This window comes from Diceros bicornis, chromosome 30 (assembly GCF_020826845.1).
Source record: "Diceros bicornis minor isolate mBicDic1 chromosome 30, mDicBic1.mat.cur, whole genome shotgun sequence".
In the NCBI taxonomy this organism is placed as follows: Eukaryota; Metazoa; Chordata; class Mammalia; order Perissodactyla; family Rhinocerotidae; genus Diceros; species Diceros bicornis.
In genome coordinates this window covers 13,127,971-13,141,776 of record NC_080769.1, presented here as the reverse complement: position 1 = coordinate 13,141,776, position 13,806 = coordinate 13,127,971, and the positions used below count along the sequence as shown (strand labels likewise).

The 13,806-nt window shown below is 45.2% G+C and overlaps 2 long non-coding RNA genes across 6 annotated transcripts; both read left to right on the top strand.

Annotated features, from left to right (window-relative positions):
• The first annotated feature begins 676 nt into the window (after positions 1-676).
• LOC131394476 (uncharacterized) lies at positions 677-2,302 on the top strand. The gene is made up of 3 exons (XR_009216135.1): positions 677-856; positions 1,538-1,609; positions 2,206-2,302. It is a non-coding gene; the product is annotated as an uncharacterized LOC131394476 (long non-coding RNA).
• A 177-nt stretch (positions 2,303-2,479) lies between these two features.
• On the top strand, positions 2,480-12,813 carry LOC131394477 (uncharacterized). 5 transcript variants are annotated; one of them, XR_009216136.1, is made up of 7 exons: positions 2,480-2,655; positions 3,603-3,742; positions 5,008-5,111; positions 8,152-8,243; positions 10,727-10,762; positions 12,287-12,435; positions 12,734-12,813. It is a non-coding gene; the product is annotated as an uncharacterized LOC131394477 (long non-coding RNA). The 5 variants fall into 5 exon arrangements; XR_009216137.1 differs by having other exon boundaries at positions 12,287-12,408; positions 12,734-12,767; XR_009216138.1 differs by lacking the exon at positions 10,727-10,762.
• Positions 12,814-13,806: the final 993 nt, after the last annotated feature.

Below are 13,806 nucleotides of genomic sequence, written 5' to 3'. Positions count from 1 at the left end.
ATGGTGCAATTTCCCTGCTTCTGGTAGTATGTGTTTCCTAAGTCTGTGAGGCAGGCAGTTTTAGAAAGGTATATTGCAAAAGTTTTGATGATACCATTCTGTACTCGACTTGCCCTTCCTTCAAGTTTTTCTTATGCACTTCCCTGTCCTACCTAGTTTCTTTAATGGATTATAAACTTTTGCTTCATCTCACTATACCTGCGCATGCCCATGACCAACCTCATGTTGGTGCCACTGTGTGAAATAGTGTTTGACTTGTAAACAAATATGCAAATGGATTCTTTCCCCTTAAGCATCCTTTGTGCCTCTTCTTTCCACTAATTCATTTTAGGATATTGATCTATCTCTTTTGAGTCTAGAGTTGTAGGGCTTGATCTTCCAAGGCTTTGGGAACATCTTGTGCGTGTGCTCCAGGTTCCAAAGTCATGAAGAGACAGCCATTGCTCTGGAATGAACAAGTTGCTTAAGTCAAAATGCCACCCTTTACTCTTTTTTTTCCCCACTTGAGTTATGCCTGAAGTGCATGACTTGATCTTTATTTTTAATACTATGGCCTTGGTACAGGTTGAACTTCAAAAACTATCGTTATGTCCTGGTCTTTGTTTTTGCCATCGAGGAGATCAACAGGAGCCCCCAGCGGCTCCCCAACCTGTCTCTGGGTTTCTATGTCTACAATTCCTTCCACAGTGATGTCAGCACCTTGGTGAGCACCCTGAGGTGGTTATCGGGATGGGGTCAGATGATCCCTAATTACACCTGCCAGGCACAGAACAAGAATGTGGCTGTCACTGCAGGAACCACACCAGCATTCTCTGCCCACATTGGGACACTGTTGGAGCTCTACAAAATACCACAGGTATGAGCATGGTGGAGGGATGGATCTGGAGGGACTGACGTTTTCCTCCTTGGTGAAATTCTGTGGCCACTCATGTGGAAAAGAAGAAAGTGGTTTTGCATGTCTCCCTAATAGGAAAAAACCTACCACAGATAGTTCTTGAAATGGTGGATTCATTATTTTGGTGTGTGAATCTGAGAGAAGGATGAAGTAGCCAGAGGCTAGCATCACTGTCTAAAGCAGACCACAGGAGCTTCTGAAAGTGTGGTTGCCCAAATTCTCTCAAAGGAGTGGAAGCTAGATATTCTGAAATAATCATACCCTAGTTACTTATCGAATAGTTAATAAAATTTTATATGTAAACATGTACTTAAAACCACTTTACACTCTTCAAATGCTTTACAAATAGTCACAAATTTAATCCTAATATAAGTCAATGAATAGGTAACGTTATTATGGGACTTTTTAGAGATATAGAAACTAAGATGGATAGAGGTTATTTAACCTTCTCAAGTGCGTTAAGCTAGTCACATTAGAGTCAGGATTTGAACCCAGGCAGTCTGGCTTCAAAGCCAAGCTTCCCCTCAATCACTTCTACCATCAGATAATATTGCTTCATACTCACAGTGTTAGCACCAAGAATGTAAGTTTAGCTAGCTGATCATATGAATTTTGTTGAAATTCTGTTTATTTTTCTTCCAGAGAACTCAATATGGAACACTTTTTCTCTTTTGATTCAGACAACCTATGGAGATTTTGATCCTGTACTGAAAGGTAAGGACTAGTTTTTCGCTCTCTATCAGATAGCTCACAAGGACACATCTCTAGTCTTCAGAATGGTCTCATTGTTGACACATTTTGGCTGGACCTGGGTAGGAATCTTAGTATCAGTTGATAAAAAAGGTGAGCAATTCCTCTGGGAACTTAGAAGAGAGATGACTATGAACGGTGCCTGCCTGTGACTAAGATACCTGTGAGCAAGAGGACGTACACTTCAAAAGATTGGACATGCATAGCCAGAAGCACAGACTCATCAGCCAACGTGTTTATCATTTATGGTGACACAAGTAGATTAATACACAAGTACAATACACAAGTATGGTACACAAGTAGATTAATAAATGTGAGCATTGCAGGAAACCATTATTTAACCACTCAGAAGGTGTGGATCACTACACCACAGTGGGATGCTTCTTTTATTCCACGTCACCACTTTTTCGATACCTACCATGGGAGTCTTTCCTTTGCACACCAGAACTTTGAGATATCTGGATTTAAACACTCTCTATGGACAGTTAGCCCCTCTAAATACCAAGAAGACTTTTTCTTTACCAAATGATGCCTTGAACATTTCAACTGCTCATTTGCAGGAACTGAATGTGGAAATTTTTGGAGTGTCCATTCAATGCCTCCCTGGAGTCTCTGCCAAAGGAAACATTAGACACGACTCTGTCTGGATCCAGCTACTACATCTATGATGCTGTGGATGTGGTGGCTTGAGCCCTCCATGAAATACTTTTTATAAAAGCAGAACAGGGGTCCATAATGGATGCAGGCCAGCTCATGTTTTTCCCTTAGCAGGTAAAATTCTCCCTTAAATAGGATTCTCATTATTGTTCTTTTAGGATCCGAGAGTTATTTTATTTGGGTATTGAATTGTGATTGTCACATTGTCACAGATCAGCAGTGACTTGTGCATAATGAATTACTGTTCTTTCTTACAGGTTGCAAGTAAACCTCTAATGATTGTAGGGTCTAATTAGCAACAGTGTCAACTCTTTTAACTAGAAATAATTGATTAAAAACTTTCACTGTGAGAGGTAAGTGTTCAAGAGAAAACAATGACAATTCATCCCAGGGAATTAAAAAATTCAGGGATTTCCAAAATCTAGTTCTGGCCCTATCTCTTGATATCTTAAATGCTTCCGGGGAAAGGACAATTTATTTGAACTTCCTGCATTTTTCTAGAAAGGCTACTGATAGCTAAATAAATATTTCCCCATTGAAATTTAAAATGACTTCTGGAAGCAAGGAGTTTGATCCCCTTTTTACAGATTAGAACCCCAATATTATGAAATATATTTTAATTCCCCAAGTCCTTATCAATTCTATTTAGATGAATTTGTACATGAACCTAGACTTTTATAAATCCAAAACCTATGAATAATGTGTCATGAAACTCTTGCTTTCAGGTATGAGGAAGTGAATGTCATGTCAGATCTAAATACACACATTTGTTGTGAATATATATTTGTTCATGTATATATACAACCATATATATAGTTATGTATTATACAAATATCAGTTGTACATTTATATAGAAATTATATCAATTAATGCGTGAAGATTCTGTACTAGGAGCTTTCATCTCTTCTCTCTCATTTAATAAAATATTTTGTTCAAAGGTAGGAAGAGCAGGCTGTCTTTGTCTCTTCTTGAGCTCGAGGAAACTCCCTAGCACCCCTAAAGCAAACCTCATTGCTCAAGGTGCAGCTCAGGTTTAGCCCCACAGCACTCCCTGGACGTGGAATCTTCAGGAATGGTTTAAAACTCACCATGTGCTCTCTGAGGGCAGACAAGAATGCCTGCTTCCTTAAGCGTGCAGAATAGTAAACACTCCCCAAATTGAACTTATTCAGAGGATGACTAATATAGAGGGGAAAAAATCTAATTGCTGGGCAACTCATTATCCCCACCAGTTCGAATCTGGGTTTTCTGCCTTCAATTTCCATGCTCATTTCATTTCCCAATTATGTCTCCCTTTTAGCTCCACCCATTCCTAAGAAACACCCAATTTAAAAAAAGCACTGGAGCTCATGTGTCACTGGATGAGAAAAGAAACTCTGTGTCACAGCATGTAATTCTGAACTATATGATTTTCCTAAAGGTCTTGGACTTCAGGTGAAAGTAAGGGAGTTTGTTCCCCAGGAACCACGTGGTCAAGGTTTCATCATACATGAAGAGCTGATAGACTGGGCCATGCGATTCAAAAAGGTTGCAGACAAGTCAATCTTGGATTAATCATCTACATCACAAGATAGAGAGCATATATGAAAATAATGGTGAAATCATTTAACTCATAACAAAATTCTCATTTGTTGATATAATTTTTCTTACTGTCCAAGAGATATTGAAAGGACACTTGTAATTAAAGAGATATTCCGGAATTTTGAAATGCTTTATACATTACAGCAGGACAGTGAGGCTACCAATTTAATAGGATGAGCTGATAAAAAATTGATTGAATTCCCATTTAAGCTGAAAAAGTGTCAATCTCACGTGCTTGCAAATTTATTGCTCTGCATGCATTGTGCCCTGAAGATATAACAGATGCTGACGACCTAGACTTTTGATGATTTAAAGATACAATTCAAATTGTCTTTTGCCATACGCTTTTCTTCCAGAAAACAAATTTTATTCTCTTTAACGAAAATCAAAAGAATTGACATTGAGGGGTTTTTTTAATATTTCAATATTTTATTAATTTTCCTTATATTTCCATCTCTTCATCCCAACTTTATACATTCTTGTAGAAAAATTCACCATCAGAAAAAAAGATTCTTTTGGCTCCCAAGGAACTGCATTCTTCCTCTTCTTCAGATTTCCCTTTAGAACTCAGTCTTGTAAGCCATCCCTCAAGATGCTATATTATATCATTCAAGCCTGTCCCTGTGTCTTTGGTGTATAATCTACCTGACATTAAATACATTACTAAATAAATTCAATAATTACAATTTGTACTAATCAAACAATTCTCATATAAATGCATTGTATGAATTAAAATATTATTTTTTATTAAGGTAAAATCTGCTTATAGTTCAAAAAAGTAATCCTGGAATACCATATTCAGAATCACATTTGTTATTGCCAGATGCCCCATTCCATAAAACAAACAAGTGTCCTAGTCATTGAGATGGAAAATTTTTTAAATCAGTACGTATTTTCGTGTTGGGAACTCTTTTCTGCAGATTGACCTTGATTTTATTTTGCTTTCCCTGGGTGCATCAATCATGTCAAATCTTATAGGTGATCTCTAAGATAAGTTTTGAGATAATTTAAACAATATTATCAATTATTCAATATTATTAAATTAAAAAATATTATCCAATTATATAGTATTGTTCAGTATCATCAATAATTCTCTTCTTTCAAACTCCCCACTCTGGGTGTAGGACGTTCTGTCAGCCAGGATTCAGGAACATCCCTCAGGAAGAGAGAGCTACCTGCTGCTTTGTCTGTGTATTGTGCCCCGAGAGAGAAATATGTAATCAGACAGGTATGAACTGACAAAATTACACAATCACTTTCTCTTACCTCTTCTTTGTCTCCAAATAAAATGTAAAGGATCTGAGAGTAACCAATAGCATCACATTTCTTCATTATTTTCTATTATTTCATTCACTCATTCAATACCTTAATTTAGGAAATCAATACATCGTTTCCATGTTAGGAGTTAACTTGATCTGGCTTCCTTATACTCACATTGTTAGGTTCTGCTGAAGCAGCTCTTCTCAAGGGAATACAACCCTTAAACCACATGTTGTGTTAGGCAAACACTTAGAGATTCCATAGCACCGTATACTCATCTTGATCACAGAATAACACACATGGAATTACAATGGAAGTAAGTGTGGGTGTCTTTAGCACATGCCTCCTATTCATATCTTTACACCCAAGGTGACGAGCACTATGCCTTACACATAGTAGGTGTGCAAAAACCGGAACTAAAGATTCAATAAATGAATGGATATATTATATTATTATTACTCTAGTAGAAGACATAAACAATGAACTGAGCATGCAAACTTGATAAGATAAAGGCCCTGCTTTCCAAGAAATCATAGTGAGGTACATGTGAAAAAAGAATAACAGGGCAATTTGAAAAGTGCCAAAATAAAGGTAGTTAGAGGTTAGCAGAGTCAACAAGAGTAGATAGTGTTACTTGGATAAATCAGATAATTCTTCATGGAAAGCTTATGTTTGAGTTGAGCTTTTAAAAATATGGGGGGATTTTTCAGTTAAAGATGAAGAGGGCCTCTTGGCAATAGATGTTTGAGCAACAAAAGTTATGTAAGATTAATAAGTTCTGGAGACCTACCATCCAACATGGGCGGATAGTTCACAATACTGTATTGTAGACTTAAAAATTTACTAGGAGGGTAGATTTATGTTAAGTATTCCTACCTCAAAAGAAAAAAAGTATTTTAAAAAAGGAAGTTAAATAAAAAAAATAAAGAGGACAGGAGGAAACATTTGGGGGTGATGAATAGGTTAAGGACTTGAGTAGTGATGGTTTCACGGGTGTATATTATCTCCAAACACATTAAGTTGTATACATTAAATATGTACAGCTTTTTGTATGTCAGTCATACCTCAATAAAGTGTTTTTAAAATGTTTTTATGTGGCATATTCAGACATTCAGAATATGACTAATATGACTGGAATGAGATGATAAAAGACTGATCATGGATGATGATGGAATAGGTAAATAATGAAAAAAAATCCCATCATATTTAAAGTACAATATTCCAGTCTTACCAAACAAAACAGCAAACAATTCATATATATTTATTACCAAAGTTATCTCTACATTGCTAAATGTTCTGTCCAGTAAGATAATTCATGAAATAACATATTACAGAAATAATAATGGGCTGGAGGAGAGAGCATGTTTACAAATTATGTTTGTTGTTAGAATGCATCTGGCTATAAATTAAAAAGAAAAAAATCTAAAAGTGTCTTTTAAAAAATATTTATTATATCCCATAAAAAAGACCAGAGTAATTTACTACGATGATTCTTTGTGCCAGAAAAAATAAAAGCACAATTGTTGCATTATAAAGATGGAGAAGGAAATAGGTTTCATTCCATTTGTTATTTACTTGATGAATGATGTCATAGATATCACTTTTTACAAAAAAATAGTGAAAGAATTAAAAAAAAGGCCATGATAGAATGACTCCAGGTTTAGGGAAAGGAATGAAGAAAAGCTATTCAACATCCAGCTACCTGTACAGTCTAGGGGTGCACGGAAAGCATCGCCTCCAGCCCCGCCCCTGGAGCTGACTTCCTCCCACTGTGAAGTCGGCCTGACTTATTCCAGCCCCACCCCCGCCTCCTCCCGCCCCTGGAACTGGTCTCCGCGGACAACCTCCTGGCCTGGTTCCGCCCGCAGCCTGGTCCCGGCTCATTGCCCCGCCCGCACCCTTGGTCCCCCCGACCCCCGGGCCTGGTGTCAATCACACCCTTGTGCCCGCCCACAGCCCGCCCCTAGAACTGGTTCCCGCCCCTAGATTTCGTCCCTGTCCCTGGTGCTGACCCAGCCCGCGGCCCAGCTTCGCACTCACTCTAGACACGGGAGACCTCCCCCGAGGCTGGGGTGCGCGGCCCCGCCCCGCCCGCCGCCTCAACCCGGAGCCCCCAAACGTCCGTCCTCCCCGAACGCCCGCCCGAGACCGGAAGCGGAAGCGCGGGCGGCGCCGTGGATGGAGCGGGAGGTCTGCGCGGTGTGTCCAGTCTTCTCGGCGCGGACGGGATTCCCGTGGACCTTCGGCCGAAGGGGCGACGCGCGGTAAGCGGCGGGCGGTCCCGGCTCCGGTCGCGGTCCAGGGAGGGGCCTGGGCCGCGGGCAGCCCCGTCCCGGCCCGGAGTCCCTCCGTCCCCCCGGAGCCTCGTTTCCCCCGGGCTGTTCCCTCAGGGCGCCCGAGGCTGCTGTTCCTCCCGGCTCCGGGTGCCGCCGGCCCCTCCTCAGAGTCCCCGTCACCGTCCTCCGTGTGATTTTGTCCCCAGGGGGCTTATCCGCGTCTGGAGGCGGTGTTTGGGTTGTTACTAATGGGGGCGCTCCTGGCATCTAGAGGGGGAGGCAGGGATGCTGCTCAGCGTCCTCCAGGGCCCAGGACGGCCCGACAGAGAATCATCCGGCCCCAGATGTCAATGGTGCGGAGGTTGGGAGACCTACTCCAGGGCCTGAAAATCTCCCGAGCCCTGAATGAAGTGTGGGAATTGTTTACCAGTCAGCGAGCCACTTACAGGGGCCATAAATGACAAGCTTGTTTAAAGGGTCCGGAGTCACCAAAAAGTCTCTGTCCAGCCAAGTGAGTTGAGCGACTCAAGTGCACACAGCACGGAGCTGCTTCTCCCATCTTGGGGAGCAGGTGACTGGACAGGAATCGGGAAAATCCAGTCTCAGCCAACAGTTACAGTTAAATCAGTAAATACGAAAAAGAAAAGTAAGTGGGGTGGGCTTTCCTTCCATCACCTGTATTACTCCCTGTAAAAGGCCTCAAAAGCAGTCTTTGTTTTTTTTTTCCGTTAGAAAAGAAAAGTGTCTGTGGGGCTCAAGTTTGAGTTGAAACCAGGCTCAGGGTCCACCTGTCCTCGCTGATCCGTGGATTTCTGTGTGACCAGGTGAGTACCCTGTGGACCTGGTACCAACAGGTTCCAGCAGCCTCCGCTGTGCAGAAGACCTGCCAGTGGGCTTTCCTGGGCTCAGGTTGTCAGCACAAGGACTCACTGAGAGTGAGGGTATCATGAGGAAAATTATTTATGTTTGATGGATTATATTCAAGGGAAAGATGGTAAGGTGTGTGAGGCTCTGTGTGTGTAAATAATTCAGAAAATACAGTTATTTGCAAAGAAGAACACATTAAACAAATATATGTAAATAAGTGTAAATATGTGTAACAGTAAAGAAATATAGACTTACCTGCATTCCGAATTCTCAAAAGTCAGGATTTCATATATAAATATAAATATATAAATGTTTTACGTGTATATGTAGTATTACAAGACATCTCATTAAATATTAGCAGGGATGCTCAGCAACATTCCTCAGGTCTATTCAATTTGACTTCTAAAGACCTGTAAATGCTCCACAAAGATTCAAAATCTTACAGACACCTGGAGAAAAATATGATTTGAACTTCTTTATGTTAGTAACAGAAATGTAAAGTTAAATTGACCAGCAGCCGGATTTATTTTCAGCATATTGTTGTTGTTTATGAGATTTCAAATCATTTGGAGGAATATTAAGCAACACCTTTTAGATAGAAGGGTAGGGCACTAGTCTCCAAAAAGATTGTCCTCTCCACCTCACATTCTAAAGGGAATTAACTTTGCTTCTTGAATCCTTTCTGAAATAACAGTCTGGTGATTCACGTTGAAGACAATCTTGTTAAGTAATTTTATATATAATTGTTGGCCTCTCCTAATTGTGTGTGTATGTCTGTGTGCCTTTTTCATTCTAGCATTCCTGGGACGTTCTTGAGGGAATGTGTGCTTGTCATGCAGTAGATATTCTTTGAGTGCACAATTTATGGTGACCCACCATCCTCATTTATTCAGAACAGAGGGGTTTTCCAGGACACAGGACATTTAGTGTTCAGACCAGGATGGTTCCTCATCTGATGAGCCAGGCCCTGGGCGAGATGCGTGGGGACCTGGAGAACCAAACAGACCTTGTCCCACCTCCATGGGATTTATATTCTGTTAGGGAATTTGGATTGTAGACAGTTCATGATGAGAGTGATGTGGGAGTTTGGCACAAGGGGACTAAACCGGAGGGGGCAGGGAAGCGCTCTTGAGAAGGACTGATATTTAGCTTGAGAGCTGGAGTTGGGACTGGATTTAGGTGGTTGGAGGGTTAGACTGGAGTGAGGGTGTGGGAGTGTGTTCAAGAGAGCGTTTCAGGCAGAGGGACCCGCAGGAGGACACCCCTGAAGCAGAGAGCCTGGTGTGTCCATGACCTGAAAGAGGGATGGCTGAGCCGAGTCAACACAGGGGGAGGGGTGTGAGCCAGACCAGCGAGGGGAACAGGCTGGACCAGGTCAGGCGTGACTTTGGACTCTGTTCTAAGACCAGTGGGAAGACACTGGAGAGGTGCGAGCAGATGGGTGATGTGATTGGCGTTTGGTCTAAGCATGTGGGTTAAAATGGACTTCATGGTTAAGAATGTAAACTTAAGAGGCAGATAGGAGGTGTTGGGAAGAAGGTTACGAATAAGGTGATTGTTCCCTAGGCCTGGATGATGGCTGTGGAGTAGGAAAGAAGTAGAAAGAGAAGACCTTGGAGTGTAGAACCGCGAGAAGGTAACGGTACTTTCTTGCCTGCATGTGTCAGATGGCACAGGGCACTGACTGTGCTCCTCGCTGCTGTCCGTGCAGACCTGCAGGCGCCCCCTCACCCAGGTCTGTGTGTTCACCCCACTTAGCCACTCACAGGCCTCCCTCCACATCTTAAAGGAAGTCAGGCCTTACTTGTGAGGGGGTTGTCTCAGACGGGAGACACCGAGGAGAGCCTCTCCAGACATCAGAGCAGCCCCTTCAGCCTCTCCCTCAGCCTCCTCCCTTCCCCTCTCTCGCTTTCCACACCCAGAAGGACCCCTGCTCAGTATTCCATGTCCCCAGGTTCTCCCTCCCCCAGGCTTGAGAAGGGTGGGCAGCCAGTGGGGTGGACATTGTCTGTACCTTCCACTCTGACCCCCACAGGTCCCGGGCTGAACAGAGAGCAACTCTACTGGGAGCTGAGCCATGAGAGCCAGGGCGTCACCCACCTGGGCTCCTTCATCCTGGACGGGGACAGCCTCTACGTCAGTGTTGAGGGGCTTGGCTACAGCCGTGCTCTCTGTCCCTATCATAGTTCTGTGTTGCCTCCATTGCTCTAAAGTGAGCTGTGATCCATCTCTGTCTCCTTCTGGTCGGGGTGCAGTCTTCTGGGGTGATGACTGGGGCCAGCCACCTTCCATCTCGTTTCATCCCCCCTGAACACCCCTCCCCTCTTCCCCTCTGCTTTCCCCCCTGCTTTCCCCACAAAGCTCCCTACATCCTCCCTCTCCTTTAATCCTTTATGTTCACCCCAACTCTTGCTCAGCTCCTCTCGCCTTCTCTCCACAGCTGACACCTATGGAGCTGTGGCCCTGACTACTACCAGTGAGTATTCCTGGCCCTCATCTCCTGGGTTCCATCCCCATTTGGGGTTGGGGAGCAGTGGTTCTCCTGCACCCGCTGTCCTTGGTGAGAGAAGGACCTGGAAGGGCCCTAACTCATCCCTTCTCTCTCTCCCGTGTTCTGGTGGAGAGTTCCAGCCCAGGGTGAGAAAGCCTTAGTGACAGACATATTCTCCACCACATTCTGACCCCACGTGGTTTTCACTTTAATTCTCCTAAAGCCTTGCCCTTGGTCCTCCTTTTCCAGGTGTCCCATCCATCTGTCCAGTGTTCTGCCCGTCCATCTGTCTCTCCTCTGTGTTCAGTCTCTCTTGTTCACCTATCTCTCTCTCTCGGGCTCCTCTCATCCACAGGCTTGCTCATCCCTCTACTCACACAGTCACCCCTCCCCTCGCTCTCATGTATGCTTCACCTGTGAATGGTGGTCCTGGCACAGCCACTGCTGGAGCCCGGGTGAGCCTGGGGGCTCCTCCCACTCTGTCCCTCCCTGAGACAGCCCTCGCCACAGCTCCCGAGCCGGCCACCACGTCCCTGCATACTTGATCATCACCTGTGCCACCAGAAGCCACCACAGGTGTCTGGGGGCCCCTTTTCCTTCCCAAGAGAAGCTCTCCGGCCCCACTCCTCCACCAGCCAGTTGTGATCCAGGAGCTGGGCAGCCACAGTGTGAGATTCTGGTTTTGAGGAAATGGTGCTGATCACAAAGATTATACCAATGATTCAGTCTGAGGCCAGCCCTCAGAGAGCCCCTAGCCTTGTGAAATTAACACACCAATATAACACTGTGTGGGAGGTTTCGGGGAGAGGCACTGGCATAGTTTGCAGAGGAAGAGCTTGCTAGAGAAAGTTTCACCTGAACAGAGTCTTTAAGAATGAGCAGGAGAGACCCAGGCAGGTAGAGGATGAAGGGTTTTCCTGGCCCAGAGGATTCCGTGAGCAAAGGCTCCAGCCAGAAACAACATGCCCTATGGGGAGAATTGAAACGAATTTGGGTTGCGTGAAGCATGAAGTTTAACCCGCAGTAGATGGATAAAATGAGACTGAAAGGTCAGCAGGAGCCAGATTGAGTAGAGCCTTGAGTGCCAGGTCAAGAAGGTTGAACTAAACACTGAAGGCCATAGGGAGCCATGGGTGGTACTAGAGCAGTGGTGGCCCTAGTGAGGTATTCATTTCAGAAAGATCCTTCTAGTGGTCAATGTAGAACATCCTTTAGACAGAGCATCCAGTGAGCCTGCTGGGGTGTTGGTCCGGGTGAAGGAAGTTAAGTCCCCTGAGCTGGGACAGGGATGGAGAGGGAGTGTATGTGAGGACCAGTGTTCAAGGTGAATGGGTGTTACTGGGAGGGAGGAGGAGCTGAGCAGATGTGCTGGTTCTGACTTGGGTGACCACACGGGTGGGTGGTGGTGCCTCTGGGAGAGAAGACGACAGATGATAATGAGTGCAGGACTCTGGTGTGGTCTCAGGCCAGCTCTCAGTGATGGCCATCGCTCTCCCTCTCGTCTTGCAGCTTTGGGGCACAACCTGAAGACCCTCACAGTCACCTTCCCCATCTCCACCCTCCAGTATTCATCAGACAGGAGCAACGGCTCAGCCACGTTCCACTCCACTGAGAGGGTCCTGCAGAGCCTGGTGAGACCCTGGTTCCAGCAGCTCCTGGTGGGTTAAGTCCCACCCAGCCCCTCCCCCAATCCCTGTCCCTCCTGCTCATCCTCCTCCTCCTTCCTCCCCAGCTGGATCCTTGTTCAAGGAGAGCAGCCGGGGCCCCTTCTACACGTTTCAGACCGGTCTCCCTCAGGTAAGACCCTCCCCTGAGCATTTGCCCCTAATGACCACTTTTGTGACCACCCCTCTCTCAGTCTCCCCACTGTCCTCCCATTTCCTCCTTCCTGTTCTGGCCCCCACTCCAGAGGTTTCAGGACCTCTCTCTCGATTCCCCACGTACCTCTCTCCCCAGGCCTGAGAAGGATGGGGAAGCCACCGGTGTGGACGCTGTCTGCACCCACCGCCGTGACCCCGTGGGCCACCATGCCTCTGTGCTGGGAGCTGACAGTCTCCACGTGTCTGCTCTTCCTCTCGGTGGCTCCAGGCTCTGCACCCTGGAGTTTATGCATGCAGAGAGAACACCAGCTGCATTTCCCCAGCATCAGCTGGAACCTCAGCAACCCGGAGCCCACATCCTCGGAGTACACCGCCCTGCTGAGGGACACCCAGGACCAGGTGGGTTCTCCCCTGTCCCATCTCTCCTTGCCCTGAAGGCACCCTCATTCCTCCGTCTGACTTACATCTGTTACATGGTTGTTTCAGTCCTTCACTTTCCCTGCGTGTCTGGGTTCTCTCAGTTTCCAGAGGTGATGTCCTAGCTGCCTTCCCCATTTCTCACATGGGTAAACTGAAACTCAGAAAAGGGAGTATTGTGCCTAAGGTCACACAATGAGTTAGGGGCAGAGCCAAGATTTGAAGTCAGGTCTCCCTTGCCCCAAGGTCTGTGATCTTTCACCGGCTCCAGTGGCCCCCTGCGTCTCCAGGAGACCTCCATCTCTCCCATTCTCCCTCGCGTTTGTTCTAGGTCACCAAGCTCTACAGAGGCAGCCAGCTGTGAGACATATTCCACTCCTGCCTGGTCACCGACTTGATGTAGGTTGAGGATATTGGAAGCATTGGCTGAGCTGGTGGCTGATGGCTCTGAGCTCCCGTGACACATCCTTGATCTGGAAGTCACTGACATGGTGCCCATTCTCCCCCACATCCCTGTCAGCTAATCCTACCATCTCCTTCCATAGGTTTTCGGGGGTTGAGAAAAGCATTAACATTTGGGGCCACCAACCTCCAGCATCCTCCTCCTCCTCCTCTTTTGGAAACTTTCAACAAATATCAGCAGTCTAACTGTGCTCTCCAATAGTGGAGCCACTAACCACATGGGGCAATTTAAATTTTTTATACACCTCTTGGGATACGATTCACATATTGTGTGTGGGGGGGGCTGTATTTTTTAGGTTTTTGTATATACAATATCTTCACCTCTGCAAA